Here is a 20248-nt window from a genome sequence, read left to right on the forward strand (position 1 = left end):
ACAATAACAAGTTGTCATAAAAATCAAGAATTACTGTTTCATATGTTTGGATTAAAACAGACACCATGTCAATCAGCATTGCTGCAGTGCATGTCAAACAGCTATTCTACTCACAGCCTTGAGGTATGACCATACCGAAATGTCAAACTCAAGAGCAGAGATAATTGTTTGCTCAGTAAAGAATACGCGTTCCATTCAACACCTGCGTGCATAAATGAGTGGGTAAAACAGTATTATATTGAAAGGTTAGGGGTGTGTGTGTGTGTGAGTGAGTGAGAGATCACAGTTACTTATCTGAGACAAGAGCCTGTATAACATTTTCATCTCTCCCCAACGATAAAATCATGAATCACTGGCCATTTAAAACAGACATGCCACTGGACTACTCAGAAACTGTTGAACTAAACAGAACCCACATGGTTAGAATTGCTGGAGCCATGTCAGACTCCAAACCAGTTGCAAGTGGCGTCCCACAAGGCTCAGTCCTGGGACCTCTCTTGTTCGGTATATATTTCTCGGCGGTACAGGCCAACACGTAAGGATTGTGGCTGACCAAGTTCGCAGATGACTGCAAACTGGGTGCCATAATCAACTCTCCAGCCGACACAAGCATCCCCCAAAAGGGCCTCATAGAAACAGACAACTGGTGCCAGAGCCATGGCCTCAAGCTAAACACCAAAAAGTGTATACTCATCCCCTTTGGCAAAAACAAAGTGCCCACAAAATTACCACATAGGTGGTAATCCAAGAAGTCATTAGGGACCTGGGGACCCAAGTTGATAGCAATCTCTCATTTGACAACCACGTGGCCAAAGTGGTTAGAAAAACATTTTATATAGCCCACCTAATCATGAAGGGATTCACATCTAGATCAGGGGAGGTCATCGTACCTCTTTATTCATCCCTCATCAGGCCCATAATTGAGTACAATGCCCCTTTTGGGATGTACCTTACCAGACACCTGCAGCAACTGGAAAGACCCCAAAAGTACCTCACCAAGAGGATCAAAGGGCTCAAACAGATGCCATATGCTGCCCGGTTAAAGAAACTCCAGCTCTACTCAGTGGCATACCACCTGCTCAGAGGCGATCTGTGCCTGACGTATAAAGCCATGTCCAACCCGGAATTAATGGACATGCTGCACCTCAGAAAATCCAAATCCCATTGAGCTATGCGCTCGAGAGACTTGAACCTCAGCACTGAAATAAATAGGACATGCTGGAGGGACAGATTCATAACCCAGAGGCTCCCTTCACTCTGGAATAAAATCCCAGTCCAGGTTAGGCAGAGTCCCACATTGACTCTCTTCAAGAGGAATCTTGATGAGTGGATGGGAGATCGTAGGTTTACCCCGGCTATCACTTCTGTGTGACTGTTAGACAGAGGCACAGTATACTATCCTCAAAAAAAGGCATAGCAAAATTAATTTAAAATGGGTGGCGAAAGCCAAACACACTCTGGCTAGGCTTATAAATGCCCTAGGGCAGAGAGCCTAGTATGAACCTATGAACCTATAAACTTAAAGTCCAATAGCTAAAACCTAATGAACGTAGCGTGAGCCAAATAGGAAGCACATTAACCACGAGACTACTACAGAACTATGAACGTGAGCTACGTAACAGTGTTAATAACCTGGAACCAGCAGCAGCTTATATGCCACTTTCTGGTAATAACTTTACATAATGCTAGAAAAAAACTTTGCACCGATACACAGTGTGCAAATACTACAAATTGGATATTTATATGTATTTGATCAATAAATTATGAAAATATGCATAGTTATACTTTCATAACTATTACCATAATAGAATAAAATTAATAGCATTGCTTAACAGCAAAACAAAAATGCCTGGCTCCATAGCACAGAGGGACAGAGCCCTGGCAGTGACCCAGGAGAACCCAATACTAGAGTACTTGAATGGGCATAGTCCACTTGCATCTCCTGGTGATGTGGTGTTTGTATGCACTCAGGACCATAAATGGTGGTATCATCTACTGGTTGACACAGGAAATACCACAATTTGTAATGCAGGGAACAGAGCGAGCTGCTTGGAAAACGCATCCGTTGCAAAATGAGAGGGGTCCTCCTTTGACAGCGAACTGCACACCTTTACCCACAACACTGCTGGGTGCTCCCAGTTAGTGACTGGCAGAAAAGAAAAAAATCTGCAAACCTCCCTAGAGAGCTGTCTGAATGATGGCCACTTCAACTACTGTCCAGGTGATGGAAACTACCAAAAGGGCTGAGTTGCAAAAAGGAAAAAAAAAAAAAAAATCATATCACATCTACATAAACAAAACTATCACAATACATCAATATATAATTATATAATAATTAGGACTGTTTTCTCTAACAGAAACCTGTGTTTTTTTCTCTGCAACTCTTATGGCCCTCAATAGTTAAGTTTGTTTAAAAAAGACTTTTAAAAAGGCATTTTCTCAAAAGCAGCACAGATGAAAGCTGTCAAGGCAGAAAACAGTCAGTGTCAGAGCTGTTATGTTATAATACCACTAAATGTAAAGTCAATTCAGCTTTAAAGGTAAAGCTTTTAGCCAGTTCCAACTGATTTAGTACTAGACCTGTTTTTCTTTTTACACGATTACACAACTATCTACCTTTTCTAGTTGACTTTTACAAAGGACTGTCTTCCTGACTCTATATTAGAGTTTTACCCGAAGCAGTTTTCCTGTTGTATGAACTACTGCTACTAGGAAGATTCAAACCACATAACTCTAGTCTTAGTATTCAACAAAAACAGGACACGTAGACAGATGCAGCAATTTGGTCAGGTCAGCCACATTACGGTTTCACAACAGGAAGGTCATTTATTTATTTTATTTATTTTACATTTGTTGACCGGGCTAGTCTAGCTGGCTATATGTCTTAGAGGCCCGGGGAGAAAAGCTCCACACATAACATAACCAAGACAGATAGACAAATTGTTAATAAAGACTTATACATAAAAATATACATTTAAATCAACTAGTTAATAAAATCAGCATACATTAAAGGAACTCAAAAGTTTAAACTCGTACACAATGTTCTGTCGATTTCAAAGCAAGTTTACCTAATACATACGGTTATGCAGTAAAGCATCAGCCATGTAGATTACAGTAACTCATACACAATGTTCTGTCGATTTCAAAGCAATTTTACCTAATACATACGGTTATGCAGTAAGGCATCAGCCATGTAGATTACAGTAAAAGCTCGGAAGGGAAGAGAAGTAGAAGGAGTATGAAGGAAAGAAAATAATGGCACAAGGCAAGAGTCAGTAAGTAAGAGAGGAGAAGAAAAAAGACAGTCAAGACGAGGTGGGAGAGATAGTAGAAGTAGGTCAGAGCATAAGAGGACAGCAGGGAAAAGAAGCAGGGTAGAAGTTAGTTTTCAGGCAAAATGAAGGGTTAAAGGTTAGGAGAGAGTAGGGAGAGGGAAGTTAGCCTGGAGTACTACAAGAACAGAGCCAGTGGTTTTGGAAATGTAGTTTGATTTGTTGTTTGAAGAGAGGTAGGGATGAGATTAGTGTTAACTCTTTAGGCAGCAAATTCCATACTCTGCCTACAGTATTGGTGAAAAGAGAGTCACCAGCTAAGTTGTGGGCCTTTATGGGTTTGGTCACAAGTTTGCAGGAGGAACGAAGAGAGGTGAGATTGTTATAATGGAGTAGAAGTTGTAAGTATAGGGGTGTTACTAGGTTGGTACAGTAATTTGTGGGCAATTGTAAGTTGTGAAATATTAAGATAGTTTTGTAGTTCCAGCCAGCCTAAATGTTTCAAATTGAGGCAGTGTTCTAAAAGGGTTACCAGTGGCGAAGCGGGCAATGTTATTATAGCAAGTTGCTAGTTTGTTTAGGTTAGTTTTTTTAAGGTTGATGAAGATAGGAGAGGCATAGAAGAGAGTAGATATAAGATGGGAGTGAGCAATAGTAGCTCTAGTAGATGGGGTAAGAAATTGTTTTATACGGTATAATGATCCAATTTTTCTGTTAACAGTTTTGATGGTGTTGTTGATGTGTTGGTCAAAAGAGAGATTGTTATCAATGGTAATTCCTAGTAGTTTTGTTGTGGAGTCAGGAGAGATGATAGTGTTGTTGTTTGAGTAGATAGAAGTTAAGTGGAGAGAATGCAGTGGTGGGGGTGAAGAGGAGAAGTTTGTTTTTTTTGGCATTGAGAAGTAGATACCGTCTAGTAAACCATGTTTCTACAGTGTTGAATGTAGTTTGAGTTACAGTGGTTAGATCAGAGGAGGTGGATGCTGAACAAATGATAGTAGAGTCGTCTGCATATTGAATGCAGGTAGCTTGAGGAATTACAGAGTGGAGATCATTAATATAGAGGGAGAAGAGGAGAGGACCAAGGATAGAGCCCTGAGGGACACCAATTGCAATGGGTAGTAAGGAGGAGATATGGTTTTCCCAAAGAACGGCTTGTTGTCTGTTACTGAGGTAGGATGTAAACCATTTGATGGCATGGCTATCAAATGAGAGGGATTTGAGAATGCTAATTAGAGAAGAGTGGTTGACCATGTCAAAAGCTTTAGAGAGGTCAATGAATACGGCAGAAGAGAGTAGGTTCTTGTTGCGATTGCTGTTAATGGTATCTGCAAAGGAAAGGAGGGCAGTGGTAGTACTATGGTGAGGTCTAAAGCCATGCTGACAGTTAGCTAAAATATTGTGAAGAGATAGGTACTGTACCAGTTGCTGATGTATACATTTCTCCATATTTTTTGCTAATGGAGAGAGAAGAGCAATAGGTCTGAAGTTGGAATAGTCAATAGAGTTACCGCCTTTATGTAGTGGGATAATATGAGAGATTTTCCAGATATGAGGGATGGTTCCTTCTTGGATGGTTCTATTTATGAGTAAAGTAATTGGGTAAGCAATTTCTTTGGCTGCTTTTTGTAAAAATAGGGGAGGGAGCTTGTCATCAGAGGGAGTACATGGTTTGAGTTTGAGAAGTAGTTTGAAGATGGAAGAGGTAGAGATGGGTTGTAAAGAGAAGCTACAGTTTAAGTGATTGTTAGGAGGATAAAAGTTATTAGTATTTAATTGTCTAGCGAGAGACTGAATAGTATCAGAGAAGAATGAGTTAAAAGTATTTGCAGTTTGAAGAGGGGTGTCAGGGTTGGCATTTAGTGGGGAGGGAGTTTTAGCAGTACCTGGAGAAAGGAGTCTATTGATAGAAGACCAACATTGTTTGGGTTTATTTAGGTTAGTTTCTTGTAGGTTGCAGTAGAACTTTCTTTTATCAGTGAGGATGGCTTTTTTGGTAAGATTTCTAAGTTGGCGAAAGTGATGAAAATCAGAGCTGATTCTATGGGACCTCCATTTGTTCCAGATCTTATTTTTGAGCCATGCATCTCAAATCACCAAAAAATATGCTAAAATGCTAATACTCCAGTAGTGTGTTAACTGGGTATTCAGGATACTACATCAAAAAGAAGCAATGGACCTGGCCTACCCACACTTAGATTTATGATTTATTCATATCATACCTTGCTAACTAAAATCAAAGACTTCCTGCTATACTACGAACAGCTGTGAAGAGCAGGTAGGACTTCTTCCTAACTCCTAGACCAACGAATTCCCTAACAATTATTAAGAATTATTAATACTGCCCTTAATTCAGTTGCTCTGTCACCTCATTCTCTTTATTCCATCTTAAGGAAGACTAGACTGCCTAACACTTGTTTCATTTCTTTCATAACTGGATAACTCCCTATTAATTACTCTCTGTTCTATACCCACTATCTCAATTCACCAGTGCACTATGCTTACCTTTCATATAGGTTCACAGCCAAGTAAACACCCATGAAGCTAAACAGCTGATGACAACAAGGCCCTTTTTAAGATTAGCCATGCATCTCAAATCACTGGCAAGTTCTTTCACCCTTGATAAGTATAAGTAGGGATTTGAAAGGTGAAACATTTATAAGCAGGGGTCTGGGAGATGAACCATTTATAGGCTGCATGTGTCCATTAGCGGCATATGCGACAAACCAGGAATGAACTTCCTGCTCCTCGTCCAATTGTCAAAGTTACAGTTGGACTGAGTTAGGGAGGAACTCTGCTTCACATGGATGGGGAGCCTGTTCCACAGAAGGGGTATTCTCTGGGATACATACCAGTCTTTCCAGCAGGTCCTATTTACATCACAAGCAAGTCAATTCTGGCTCCATTTTGTTCTGCAGATACGCGGGTGTGGTCTGACAATGCCCGGTATGCCAGGTATAGATCTATCAACAGCCTGCAGGAGACAGTCTGCATAGGACATGTTACTTACACTCTGCATTCTTTTAGTGTGAAACCTCTGTGGACGGTCCAACAGTAAAATGTGCCTGTTTAGGTACACAAAGGGGGCACTGTACTCTATGGCAGGTCTAATGAATGCTGAACACAGTGAAACAATGAATTTCTTGGACCTAGATGCCATACCTTTGTTTATAAGTTGCACAGCATAGAAGGATTTTCTCACTACTGTAGATGCGTGATGGTCAAAGGAAAGATTACTGTGTGTGCCCCAATTCCATGCTTACTGGGTCAAATCTTAAGTGTGTGTTGTCAATATGAGAGTTACCAGGAGTGGAGGACTTCCCAAAGGAAACTATTATGCACTTTTTGGCATTTAGTTTCAGTCCATGGCTCTGACACGTTGTCTGCCTCAACCCTTCCTGGAGAACAGTGTGCCAGTGGGGAATTCTATGACTGCTCCTAATTTGCAGTCATCTGCAAATTTAGTTAGCCAGAGGTCAGTGACATTGGCCTTGCTTTCAGAGAAGTAAAAACGCCGAAAAGGAGCAGTTCCAGGACCGATCCCAGAGGGACTCTACTTGTGACTGGCCTCTTTGCAGACGTAGACTCCCCAATTCTAACTTCCTGGATCCCATCTGTAAGCCAGCTAGCTATCCACTGGGTGACGTATATATACCTAACCTCTTGAGTTAATTCGCAAGTGAGATATTGTTTCAAATGGCTTGGCCAGGTCAAGGTAGGCAGTGTAAACTGTTCTGCCCTCATCCATTGCGTTGGTGACGTTCTCAGGGTTTATGGGAGCTTGAAATTTTGCCAGGTTATCACTTAATAGTAGGAAGTTAGCCTTACAGTAGTTCCTGAATATTCCATGTTTTACTTCAGAGGACCATTTTGTGGTATGACCTTTCCAGAAGACATTACACTAGGGGTTGTGCAGCACTTTCCCATATTAGTGAGGACCATATCCAGTAGATTTTCACCCTTGAACTGTGTATTGCCAATCTGGTAGAGGGAGTTTGTGTTTACAAAATCCAGGAATCTCTGTGCATGTACATTTAGTGTCATATATGACTCACAGTTTACAGCGGGCGATTAAATTTACCCATGAATATGGTACTGGGATGGATGGTCAGTGCTTCTAATAAATTTAAAATGCATGTTATGGGTTTCCTGGTTCACAGAAGGTGACCTATAACTTGCAAGGAAGTGGTATGATATTTTGCCTATGGTGATTTGAATGTAGAGAAGCTAAGTGCTTTGCCCTATTTGGCCAGACTTGAGGTATATTTATTTTTTATATAAATCAAGTCACCTCCACCTTTAGTCCCACTGTGTAGTAGCTGGACTAAAAGTGTGGAAAGCATTATGGCCTTGCACAGTTGGTGTGCTCTCCACAGTTTTAGACCATGTCTCAGTGACCAGACGTCAGCATTCTCCAAGGTGAGGCGAGCATGTAGGGAGTGGAGTTTTTTTTGTTTAGACTCCTATCACTGAGCAGCAACACCTTTACATTTTCTTGATTGTGATTTATGTCAGAACTGGTAGTTTGGCATGGTCTAAAAAATGCACTACGAGGGAGGACAATGTTTTAGCTAATATTTAAAAGCCTAGAGGGAAAAGATGCAGAACATCCCTAACAAAGCGGCGTGGTCTAGTGACCATCACATTCCATGCTGACAAATATTGCACCCCCTTAGAATGACACCAGAAACAAAACCAATTATTAAGGTTAGTCATCTTCTCTTCAAATTGTGGCATCATCCTTGGATAAGGTAAAGAACTGCTCAATGCTAGGCTCACACCAGCCTGGGACACACATTCCAAGAGCTCCATGTCTCCTCTTCTTCATTTAGTCTACAGAGATGGGTCTCAGGTCATTTACACCCACATGGTCTATGACAAAGCCATAAAAGTACCTGTAGTCCAATGAATGATGCAAGTGAGTGCTGTGGCACATCCTGGCCTCTGAAAAGCAACTAACTGACTTTCTCTTTACTCAGCCTGGTAAGATGGTCATCAGTGTCTCTCACAATGGACTCTCCAATGACCAGAATGTTGGATTGTGTAGTGGCTTGCCTTAAGGGCACAAATGTAGAGGCTCCATGAGATATGGTGCTGCTGAGGGTATTTGTTGTGTGTACTTCATCTGGGTGGTCTTTGGGGTTTAGGGAGATTACATTTAAGTTCCTCAGCATATGTGGGTCTATGCTTCAAGAAATAAAGAGGTCTATACTCAACTCAAAAACAGCAGGTGAATAAGCATCCATAACTAACCAAGTTTAAATTACACTCACTCGGGTTTCACAAATGATAAAAGCACTGTAAAAACTGTGGCTAGTAATAATCCTAAACTGAATAAGCAATAACGGATTTCAGAAGAGACTGACATATCAATGAGACATTACAACACATTCACAGGTGCACTACATATTTAAAGCAAGAAAGTGTTGTAAACAGAACAAAAGTGTCTATGTTCAATAAATGACCAGTACAACAGTTCTGTCATTGACAATGTTATATGGCTCCTAAGAATTTCACAGAAACTTCACACACGACATAAGACGAGGAGTGCTGTTATGGAAAACAAAACTATGTCAGCTTTATTCTGTGCAGCTTTACTATAGTATCCCTACTAAAAATGGAGCACATCATATCACTCAAGCAAACCAGATGAATGATTGATCACTAATCAAATGACAAAACAAGTAATATTTACCTCTGAAAACATCTAAAAGAATGTGTACATAATAAAGTATGGCAAATACAAGGTAAAAGTTATTGTTGGCATAAGCTACCAATGGATCCTCACAATTCAAGGCAGCCACCTGATTAAGCATACTCTGTTGAGTGGGCATATTGTGTACCATGTATAGAATTGATGGGGTGTTACAACAAAGTATAACATCACATCTTGTGACATTGCACTAGCAATAAAAGAATTACATAGCTGCCATCGGGATTACAAAAAAAAATCCCACTGCAGAAAGAAAAGAAAATAATTTTTAAATCTGATTAAAATACTAAATGTAGCCTTCCATTGCTCCTTGAAAGTCCAAACAAATAGACTTAAGGTATCAACATACTTTATACATATACACACACGCATGAAAAATAGAAGAGCTGACAATCTGAGGTTGTCAGTCACTATCAGACGACCTCACAGAGACCTCAAAAAGGCAGTCATCAAGTAGAAACATAGCTTTGCTTTACAGGGCTGTTCACATGCTATCATGCTGTTTTCTACTAAAACTATTGCGGCCAATGAGTTATCATAACCTCCCAAATCCTACTCGTATACAGTCCCTGCTTTGTCTGAACGATTTTAGTACTTCAACCAAATCAGATAACAACCTACATTGCAATACCACAAACAAAATAATACATGAAAAACGCTTCAGTTTATACTGGAGGATCCAGTGCAAATTCCAAATTGACATGCTCTTAATTGGGTGGTGACTGAAAGACAATAACCAAGTCAAAGAGTACACAAACATTTATAACTCAAAAGAACTAGTTATGGAAGTAGTGAACAGTTATAGGTTATGTCATTTTTTAAGATCTGCAGACCATTCTTCAGCCAAGTGGCTAATAACAGTAGCGGCAAGTACAATATGATGCAACCAGAAAGCAATCTGAGCAAATACGTGAGAAAAATTAAAGTTGCAAAGCACTAAACATGTTATGCACAGCACTATACCTAGGTGTAACTGGTAACTCACTATACTGTAAATTACAGGAAATGCAATAGATACTTCTGATTCATCGTTTCACATGAAATGTACCAAGTCCAACTCAGAAGCAGCTCAGCACATGACCTCGTTTCCATGACACCGAACCGACCCCCGGTTAAAACACTTCCGTACCCCTCCGCCAAAATGTTAGATAGCTTAGGTACCGGATATAGGCCTTCTGCGGTCACCGTAAAGTACCGAAAAAAGGCCTTCCACGGTCACCAAACTTAGCCCCACCAAAGACAGGTATCTCCCCTTAACATACCCCAAGGGGGGCGGACAGTAATGGAAAAACACTCGTTCCCAGTCTACCGGCTCCCACATTACCTTTCAAATCAACAAGCAGAGGACCACAGTGCAGTATCAACAACTGACAGCACCAGCGATACCCTCCTATTCTCTGGGACTTTGCACACACATATACCGGTCGCTTCGGTGTTTTAAGGCTCGTTGGGTACAGCCATGTTGATCCCTTACAGACACGTGGGATGGGCAGGAAAGCGCTGCTCCGGTTACCCACAATACCTCGAGATAGACGCCGCGTGTGAATGGTTGACCAGGCCCAGAGAATGTTTCCACAGCAAGGACCACGGTAACAACGCGATGGAAGAGATTCTATGCGTAAAAGAAAACATTATTGGCAGCGGTGGGATTCGAACCCACGCCCCCGAAGAGACTGGAGCCTTAATCCAGCGCCTTAGACCGCTCGGCCACGCTACCATTGAAAATTCATGTCTCGATTCACTTCTTTAAACATGATTGGGATTTTGTGTGTGTGTGTGTGTGTGTGTGTGTGTGTATTTTGACAATGTTTTTATTAATTTTGTATATTATTTTATTCATAGAATGATTAATTTGTTCTTTTTAATTGAGCATCACGTTGTAAAATTATTATCTCTCAACTGTACAGATTTTCGCAGAATGTCCAGATTTTTTTCCTTATATTTTTGGTCAGTTTTTCTTAAAATTGTGTAGTGGCAAATCGTTTAAGACTGAAGTTAGAAAAATAAAGACATACATTTAAAATTTCAAACTTCATATCCTTCAGAAAATTAATGCTAATGTAAAACCTGTTATTTTATCAACTTTATAAGTTTCTAAGCAATAGTTAAAAATATTTGTCCAACTTTTATTTATGGCTTTCCCAGATTTCAACCTGTTAGGAGGCCAATGTGGAGCACAGACCATAGCAATGTGAGACAAACAGTCAAAATGTGGAATACCCTATTTTTGCACTGTGCAAAAAGTGTACCTTGACCGTGGCTATGGCCTCTCAACCAAAATATACATGCAAACACACACACATTCACCCTTTAAGCATACCTCTCAACTGCCCAGAAGTTTGCAGAATTCCCAAATTTTTGCCTCATATTTTTGGTCTGTTCCTGATAAAATATGTAGTTTTCTGGCAAATCACAGAGGAATGAAATAATATATAATGACAGACATTTGAGTTTCAAACATCATATCCTTCAGATCATATATGATAACACAAAAGCTGTTATTCTAGCAACTTGCAAAGTTTATAAGAGCAATATCTAAAACGTGTCCCTATTTTGTGGCTTTATCACCACATTATGTTTGGCTATTGACTTTATTCAGATTTCTTATTTTAGGAGGTTAAGAGGTATGTGTTTAAAGACAGAGAACAAAATAAAATAGAAGCAAAACAGTTTGTTTCTTTCGGCTTTTCCCGGTTAGGGGTTGCCACAGCAGAACTCCGGTCCACTAATGATTGGCAGTAGATTTTGATGTGCTGGCTTGCCAGGCCTAATGCACAACCTTCAGCGAAGGAACGCCCATTCACGCATGTCGCCACACAGAAGACGCTCTAACTGAGAATCGAACGGGCAATGTCTAACTGTGAGGCGACAACACTACCGCAGCACCACCACCACAAGCAAAACAGTATCAAAGTAAATAACTGCATTACCAGCAGTTAAAAGGATTCCTTTTAAGAACAGTTATTTGACTGGTTCGTATACTGCAATGGCGATTGGCTGTAATTACAGAATATGAGCAAATCAAAAACTGTGTAGGGCACCCAACACTGTTCAATGCAGAACAGTGGAGTAGCTATCTGATTGCTTTGTATACCGCAATACCGATTGGCAGTAATTGCAGTACACAAAGCAATCAAAAGCCGTGTAGCAGAGCCAAAGTTGTTCAATGCGGAACATTGGGTTCACTTATGGTCGAATGCAAAGCGTTCTGCATAATTTGGAGCACATGACTTCTCAGCACTGAGGATTGACATCATTAAATAATGACATATATTGAGTTTCAGACTTCATATCCTTCAGAAAATGCATGCTAACAGAAATTCGGTTATTCTAGCAACTTTCTAAATTTATAAGAGCAATATTTAAAATCTGTCCCTATTTTAGGGCCTTGCCCACCCCCCAATTATTTTAGGTTTTGTCCAGATTTCTTCTGCTAAGAGGATGAGAGATATGCTTTCAAAGCTAATGGTGTGATGGCAAGAAGCAGCTGAATTAATTTTCGATGAATTAGTTTAAGAAAGCAATAGCACCGTACTCACTGTAACAGTGCCCTTTTTCACAATAGCATTGTTTATTTTAAAGTTTTACATTTTACCTATCCTTAGATGTGACAAAAATGCATACACAGCATTAAGATAATTAACCACAATTCTTCATGCAAAACAGTGACGAAGCCAAAACTAATAATGACAAATGTCACAGTTAGGGGCATATTTTGTTTCTTTGCATTAGTCGGAAAATCGATAAAGGAAAGGTATTTGCATTATTGTGCATTTTCTCAAGAATAAAATATTTTTAAATATAATTTCTAATCCTGTTTTGCCATTTTTAATTTTCACAGGCCAAAATAATGAATGACAAATGCTACAGATAGGAACACATTTTTGTTTATTGGCAATAGTAAGAGCATTTTTGAAAGAAAAGTATTTGCATTAGTGTGCTTTTTCTTAGGAATGAAGTATTTTTAAATGAAATTGCTAATCCTGTTTAGCCATCTTTAATCTTCACAGATTTTACCTCATATCACAGTCTTTATGATATATGGGCAGAGCAACGTTCTAAGGCAAAATCAGGGACACATGACAGTTCAGCATCTGTCTGGGCCACTGAAGACTTGGCTGGACCACGCTACAGTTTAAGAACATACAGTCACTGGTTTGGTAGCAAAACCCATCTTTTAGTTTTAGTTTCCTTTGTTGATTAGGTTAGTCCCACTAGGCTAGTAGCCTCTTTTCAGAAGAAACCCAGCTTGGTACTTAACTACTAGAAGGAAATTTGCCCAAAGCAGTGGTGGTGCTGCGGTAGCATTGTTGCCTCACAGTAAGATGTTGTCTTGTTCGATTCTCAGCTAAAGTGTCTTCTGTGTGGAGACATGTGTGAATGGGTGTACCTTCGTTGAAGGCTGTGCATCAGAGCTGGCAACACGGTACGTAAAATTCTACTGCCAATTATTAGTGGACAGGAGTTCCGCTGTGGCGACCCCTAACCAGGAAAAGCCGAAAGATACAACAACAACATTGGGGAGCTTCCCCTTCTCTTAGGTGCTGGGGGATCTTTTATAGCCACCTGAGCTACCAAGTAACTCAAGCAGATGGGACCTCAGTTTAACAGCTTGTCCAAAGGGCAGAACACGCAAGAGTGTAGTATCCCTCTTATGCTGCACTGCATTATCAGCAATCATTCTACTTGGTGTGGGAAATGAACCCATAGCCTTTTGCATTAAAGGCAAGCGTGCTTCCTGTTGCACCACTGATATTGACTTTTTTTTGAAAAACAGGGTGTGGTGACATCTTCTGTATTATGATCATCACCTCCCTCCCAGCCAGTCTGGCCCATTTGTTCCCATAACTAGGGAGAGGGTCGAACAGGAGGAGCCATCATTTAGGGAGCTATCAGGAGTGATTCAGGTTTTTACTTTTAAGCCTTACACTCCTGCACAAGCTCAGCATTGTGAGTAGATGGCACATCTGAGCTAGTCATCACTCACTTCTTTGGGGGGAGTGTTGCCAGTAAGCAGCCCTGCCCTCTTATCTTTAAGCAGAAGTGGCAATTTCCTCAGTCTCCACAGGAGAAATTGCATCACACACATGCTTGCTGAGCACTGCTACCCAGACCCCCCCCCCAGGTAAGACAAACAGGCCACACCCTTTCACTCCTCTCCTTTTTTGCCTGTCTTTACCAATATCAGGGCACCTAAATGAACTCCAATCACCAGGGTCAAAGTCACGGTCCTATCCCTCTGCTCCGTGGAGCCAGGCTACTTGAAGTCAAACAAAGATTACTAGTACTACATGAATTAAGTCCTGTTCCACTTAATTAAAACATATTATATTCATACATCACTAAGCACACTCAAACGTTGGCTAATATGGAATCACAATCATCTCTTATTCCTTATGTAGGTAGTCTGATAGCACCTGGTGTTTTGAAGCACTGTATTAACTGCCTCTTGTTTACCAAATATATGTTATTGCTCCCACAGCATGGCTGAGTTTGTGAGAGGTGTTAAGTATTTTGTGAATCTGGAGGCCTCCCTCTCATAGTATTGTGCATTCAATAAGCAACCCAAATATACTACCACAGCACAAACTACCTCCACTATACTACATTTATGCCAAGGGGGTGAAGAAGTCACTCCCCAAGTCATTAGAATTAAAACTAAGACATCTCAAGCCATCATGTTATGCCTCTACATCATCTGTACATACATCAACAGCCATTAAATTTACTTCAGTCAGTCACAAGGTAGCATACTACAAGTCATTAAGGCCTACAACAGACATATCAACTCGAGGAAATGTTTTTGCAAGTTGTAAATTTGTTGGGAAGTACAAAGATCCTACTCTTATGAGACTGGACAAGAACAGGACCAGTACCCAGGAAAATGAAAGGGCTCTTAGTTTCCTCCTTCATGGCAAATGCAACTACAACCTTGTGGTAGCCCACATGCAGAGTGAATGAACTCAGGCACTCCATCCAGTGAGAAAAACAAAACAATATGCAGGAAAGATATTATTTCTGAGTTGTATCTCGTCATCACCGTCATCAGCTACCATCATCGTCATGCCAGAATTCAAGGTCAAGATACAATAATTGGCTTAGTAACTGGAACAGTTCTAGAAGGCTTTAGTATGTGTCTGCTTGGGACAAGATAGCTGACACTCTTTCCTACTTTGCAAAGGGTGGTCTTCATCTATCATGCCAGGGCTTTCATATTCTGGCAAACACATTTGCTGCCTCCATGGTACTTTTTTAGACAGATCCCACTGAGATGACATTCCCACTTAACTCATTTCTACTCAGAACACATTAAGGTGGCTCTACACAATGTCAGTAGTCTTAACAAAAAGATGTCCAAGCTTGAGGCCGTCCTGTAACATGAACACATAAATATATGTGCAGTAACAAAGACTTGGTTTCAGTGCAATAAAAGCACCCCCCCAAATTCCTGGGTTTAGTGCGTGTCATAAATGCAGACCTATAGGCAGCTGTGGGGGAGTGTCAGATTTTGCAGTAGACTGCCTCACATCAAAATAAGTTCTTCATGACCTTAACTTTGAATTTCAGAATCCAAGTCACCATAACAGCTACCACTTCATAGTCAGCTATAGATTAACCTCCATATCCCTCGTGGATCAGAATAACTGACATCCCTATATACCCTAATATATTTAGTCTATGTGAAAACAATAACCCTGCAATATACTGGTTCACTTAAATTACAGCAGGCTCAATGTTGCTCTGATTACGTAAATGTGAACTACCTGGAACAGATGGTATACATCCCTACTAGGAATACAATATGGTGGGTCTTGTCCTTATTAATATGGCAATGAACAAATAGATCTCATGGAAAGAGATTTTAGATATAGGAAATACAGGAAGAAGAAAATTAATTATGTGAAGGAGATGGTGATAGATAAAAGGAATGCTGGATAGGGACCAGTTTTCTCTTGTGCAAGGAATGATGTTAAACTAATGGTAATGGATACCATGGATATAGGCATTAGATATGTGTTAACTTATAATATGAGAGCCTTGATTTTTTTTCAGACACCTTTATTGAATTATCACTTATGATTTAGGCATATTTACATTCATATAAAAGTAATTAAACTATATTAACTTAAACATTATACTTCACATATATTGCTATATATCATATAACCTAAGCAATATTACATAAATTACTCAATTCCTGCCTATTTTTAAACATGAAACATCTTTATTAAACCATCACTTACTACATAGGCGATCCTACATTCATATAAATGAAAACAAACCACACCGACACAGTCCTAGTCTCGAGCATTTTACATTACAAACCATACCGACACACTCCCAGTTGCAAACATGATACCCAGTCTTTCTCACTCAAACATTACATAGCTTTGTTTAAGTCCTGCTGCCTTATGAGAGTCTTGATTATACAAAAGATCATTAGGAAGCATTTGTATATGCTATCTTCTGGGGGGGCGAGTTTTTATGGGCACTCCACTTCAGTTTCAGAAATGACAGGACATTAAGACATATCCTCTGCTAGAAGGAGTGGCAGAATTATACTGATACTAGGCCCAGTCATAAAAAGGGGGCTTGACCATGTTAAAATGTGCTTTTTGTAAATTTGTTTATAGAACTGGAAAGTTTAATCACCCCCTTTTAAATAAAGAATTTTGTGTACGTCAATATGCAGACTGTGATAGTGAAAACAGTATACATAGGCTATGTGAGGAATGTCCAGACTTCTGTGCTGGTAAAACTAACAGAAAATGAAAAGAAAGGATATGTCAACATCTGTCAGATATTAGGAGAGGAGTAGTCACAAATGCTTTGTACAAGCATTCTAGGGACAAGGGTGCTGCCCATAGATTTACATTTGCATTGTTAACTGCTCTTAAATAAAATATTAAAGAGGCTGACATGGTTTCTTTAACTGAAAGGGAAGAGTATAGGTAGATATTGTTTTTTAGAGCTAACTGCACCCTCAGTTTTAAATGAAGCTGCGTGAATTGTCCGTTTTGAAATGCAGACATTTTGAATGAAATTGTATTTTTATTGGATGTGTTATTACATGTGATTGTGACCATTTGTTATTTAACTTGGACTGTATGTGAAAGAAACCTTTCAATGCCTAATGAAGCACTTGTATGGTGTGAAAGCTTGCATTTTGTTTTTTATTAAACTCTGGGAATTTAACTGAGCCGTTTGTGTTTTTTTGCTATAAGTTTTGGCTTGGTTCCTGCTTGAGCTAGCTTTATTTGATATAGTTGTATAAAAAAGTAGTACCTACCCTTACCAAATACTTGGAAAAGTTTACAAACAAACCCTTATATTGGAACACATGTACAAATTAACTCTAAGATGAAAAGAAAGAAGTGCTAAGTTCTTACAGGCAGTCCTGTAGTCCCCACCTTAATAGGCAATCAAACATGTGGCAAAGAACTTAAGGTAGCAGTCTGAAAACACAGATCTCATTATGAACCCAGAATGGCCAATAATACCAAAGGCAATCCTAAATCCTTCTTTACCTGTGTTACAATGTTAAGAAACAGCCCCCATCTTTATTCAGAATTGTTTCAGAATGATACCACCCATTCTGATTCCAAAGAAATAGCTGATATCTTAGCTAACAAATTTAGTATGAGCTTCACCTCACTTACTATTCTAACTGCCCCATTAATCCCTCAGCCGTTAAGCCCCCCCACCAGATCACTATGGAACAAGCCCTAGCAACCATTCTTAAAAAAAAAAGAACACTATATCCATGTACCCTGACAATATTCAAAAAAATTAATAGATAGCGCCAAGTACAGCCAATAGGAACCTCTACTTAACCTAATTAACAAGAGTCTTATAATAGTCTATGATCACAGAGACTGAAGAACAGCCATCATAATGCCCTTACATAAGGAAGTCCCAACTACCAGCCATGATAATTATGGTTCCACTATGAAATGTCGGCTTCCTGAAAGATGACCTTCAAAGAATGAGAGAAAAAATGCCCAAAACCCAAAGGGTGAAAAACTCCATTTTTATTGATTTTTGCATGGGGGACAAGCGCCTTGAAACCTCACACACCCCGAACTTATATATACCAACTCCATGATTGCACTTACTCGAAGAAGGGAAAAATCTCCCTAGAAAGTTAATAATTGCTGGCACACAATTAGAAATTGCACCAGCAATAATTTCCTATGGAGAAAAGTGTTTGATATTATGTTGTTTGACTTCTTTTGCTGCGAGCTACTGACACTTGGGGAAATTTCTCCTCACATAGGGAAGCCTAATAATTACAGATCCATTGGTCTTACAAGTGCTGGTTTGTAAATCCATGCAGTATATAATTTCTGACCTCTTTTATTTAGGCAATGATAATCTCTTAGCCTTAGATCCACATCAATTTGAATTTGTCAACGGTAGGTTTTGACTTTTTCACTTTGTAAACTTTTTTAAAAGGATAACTCAAGCAGCTTGTAGTGGTTATATGGAATGCACTATGTACTTTGACCTAACCAAAGCATTTAATACTATCCCCCATGCAGAAATCATTGACAAACTGGTGAATCTTAACATCAGTCTATGTATAGTAAGGTGGATAGTAATTTGATTGTCAGACAAGAGTGCATGCTCTTTGTGTTGCAGGTGACACGTCAGTACGTAGAAATATCACAAATATGTTTTCTCAAGGCTCTGAGCTATGTGCTCTTCTGTTTGGGATTTATTTCCACCGAGACAATATCCCAGGTCCCAGATTAATAGAATTCATTGTTACCTGTAAACTAGGGGTTGTTATTCAAGCACCCACTTTAATGAAAGTTCTCCAGGATGGCTCAGACTATGTAAATAACTGGTACAAGAACAGTGGCCTCAAACTAAATGCCAAACAATGTAGTATTGTCCACCTTTGGTAAAATAAATAATTCCTGATCATACTATATAGGTGACACATCCCTTAGGAATTAAAAAACTATGCAACTTAGTAGGCATCTCCTTGTTTGTTATCATGTCTCCATTGTGGTTAGAAAATCCTTCAATCAACCAAATTCATAACAAAGAGCATCTCATCCAGAACTAATTAAGTCTTACTTTCACTGTACTCATCTATTATCTGCACCATTAATGAATATAATGCTCAGCTGGTATGCACTTATTGAAATATATCACTCAACTGGAGAGACCTAACCTCAATGGTTCCTCATAACAAGGCACAAGCCTTAATTTCCTTACTTTCTCAGAACAGTTGGCCACACTTTTTCTGTATTCTCTTTCATTTAGGCACTTCTACTGTGGCCATTATTTGAATTTCTGAGCCTCCCAAACCTACTATATCTTCATAGAATTAATGGTTCTCCCCATCCTCCTAGACCTACTCTATTTTCATACTACTAATGGTTATTCAAACATGTACAAAAGACCTCAGTCTCTACTAACAAATTAGTAGGACATGTTGGTGGACAGAGTCTTATTCCAGCAGACTCCCAACCTATGGAATAAAGTACCTCTGCATATTAAGCAATGTGGTACCTTACCTACAATCAAGACTAACGTAGGCAATTGAAAGGGCACTTGGGCATTCTCCCTGAGCCTATCTTGTGTGACCCTCCTTGATATTGGGTGCCCTGGCTAGGCTGTTGATGGTCTGACAAGTAATTGTCTAGCATCTTCTTGTGAACCAATAAAGCTATAAGGTATTTTCTAGTTTGACTCCTGTTCTGTATAGCCAGAAGCTCTCAGAACTGATGCAACTTGGGCTATATTGTCAACATTTTGTAGACTTGCTTTACGTTTAAAATCAGCTTATTATTTTAGCCAGTGTTTTTTTATGTTAAATCTTGACTATAGGGTACTGTAGCAAACCATAGTAATTTAATGTCAGACGTTATAGGGCATAATATTTGTAGGCAGTGTGATACCCAGGAATTCCAGTACAGAACCCCATTATACATCAAATTTTTGGAGATACAGAAATAAACAACTCGCCTATCATGCAGCTGATTTAGAACATCTGAATCAGTTTAGTGCCTGATCATTGAACTGGGTTTTCTTCAAACAATTTACTATGAACAAATGTTTTACAACAGTAAAGTCCTTTGCGTATTGTAGATTCATATTTATTTGTTCACTTTTTATTTGCATATGTTACCTGGGTAGAGCACTGATCCACGTGCACCTTTTTCAAACTCAACCTAGGAGCAGTTTGTGGTTAAGAGACTTGCTCAGAGTCACACAGTAGGCAAATAAAGGCTGAGGGATCTAACCCTGG

The 20248-nt window shown here is 39.5% G+C and overlaps 1 protein-coding gene and 1 non-coding gene across 3 annotated transcripts in view; both read right to left on the reverse strand.

Moving 5' to 3' along the window:
• The window catches only part of POLR3E (RNA polymerase III subunit E), an 892447-nt gene extending 881847 nt beyond the window's left edge, over nt 1-10600 (reverse strand). The window contains exon 1 of one of the 2 annotated variants that reach the window (XM_044089628.1): nt 10310-10600. The gene's annotated coding sequence lies outside the window, so the exon portion shown is untranslated. Of the gene's footprint in view, nt 1-9948; nt 10024-10309 lie in introns of those variants that run through there. The other variant, XM_044089629.1, reaches the window with a different exon arrangement.
• Nucleotides 10601-10620: 20 nt separating this feature from the next.
• On the reverse strand, nt 10621-10702 carry TRNAL-AAG. Its single transcript has one exon. It is a non-coding gene; the product is annotated as a tRNA-Leu (tRNA).
• Between the last annotated feature and the right edge of the window lie 9546 nt (nt 10703-20248).

The sequence above is a fragment of the Protopterus annectens genome, chromosome 12.part0 (assembly GCF_019279795.1).
Source record: "Protopterus annectens isolate FY-2018-M chromosome 12.part0, PAN1.0, whole genome shotgun sequence".
In the NCBI taxonomy this organism is placed as follows: domain Eukaryota; kingdom Metazoa; phylum Chordata; order Ceratodontiformes; family Protopteridae; genus Protopterus; species Protopterus annectens.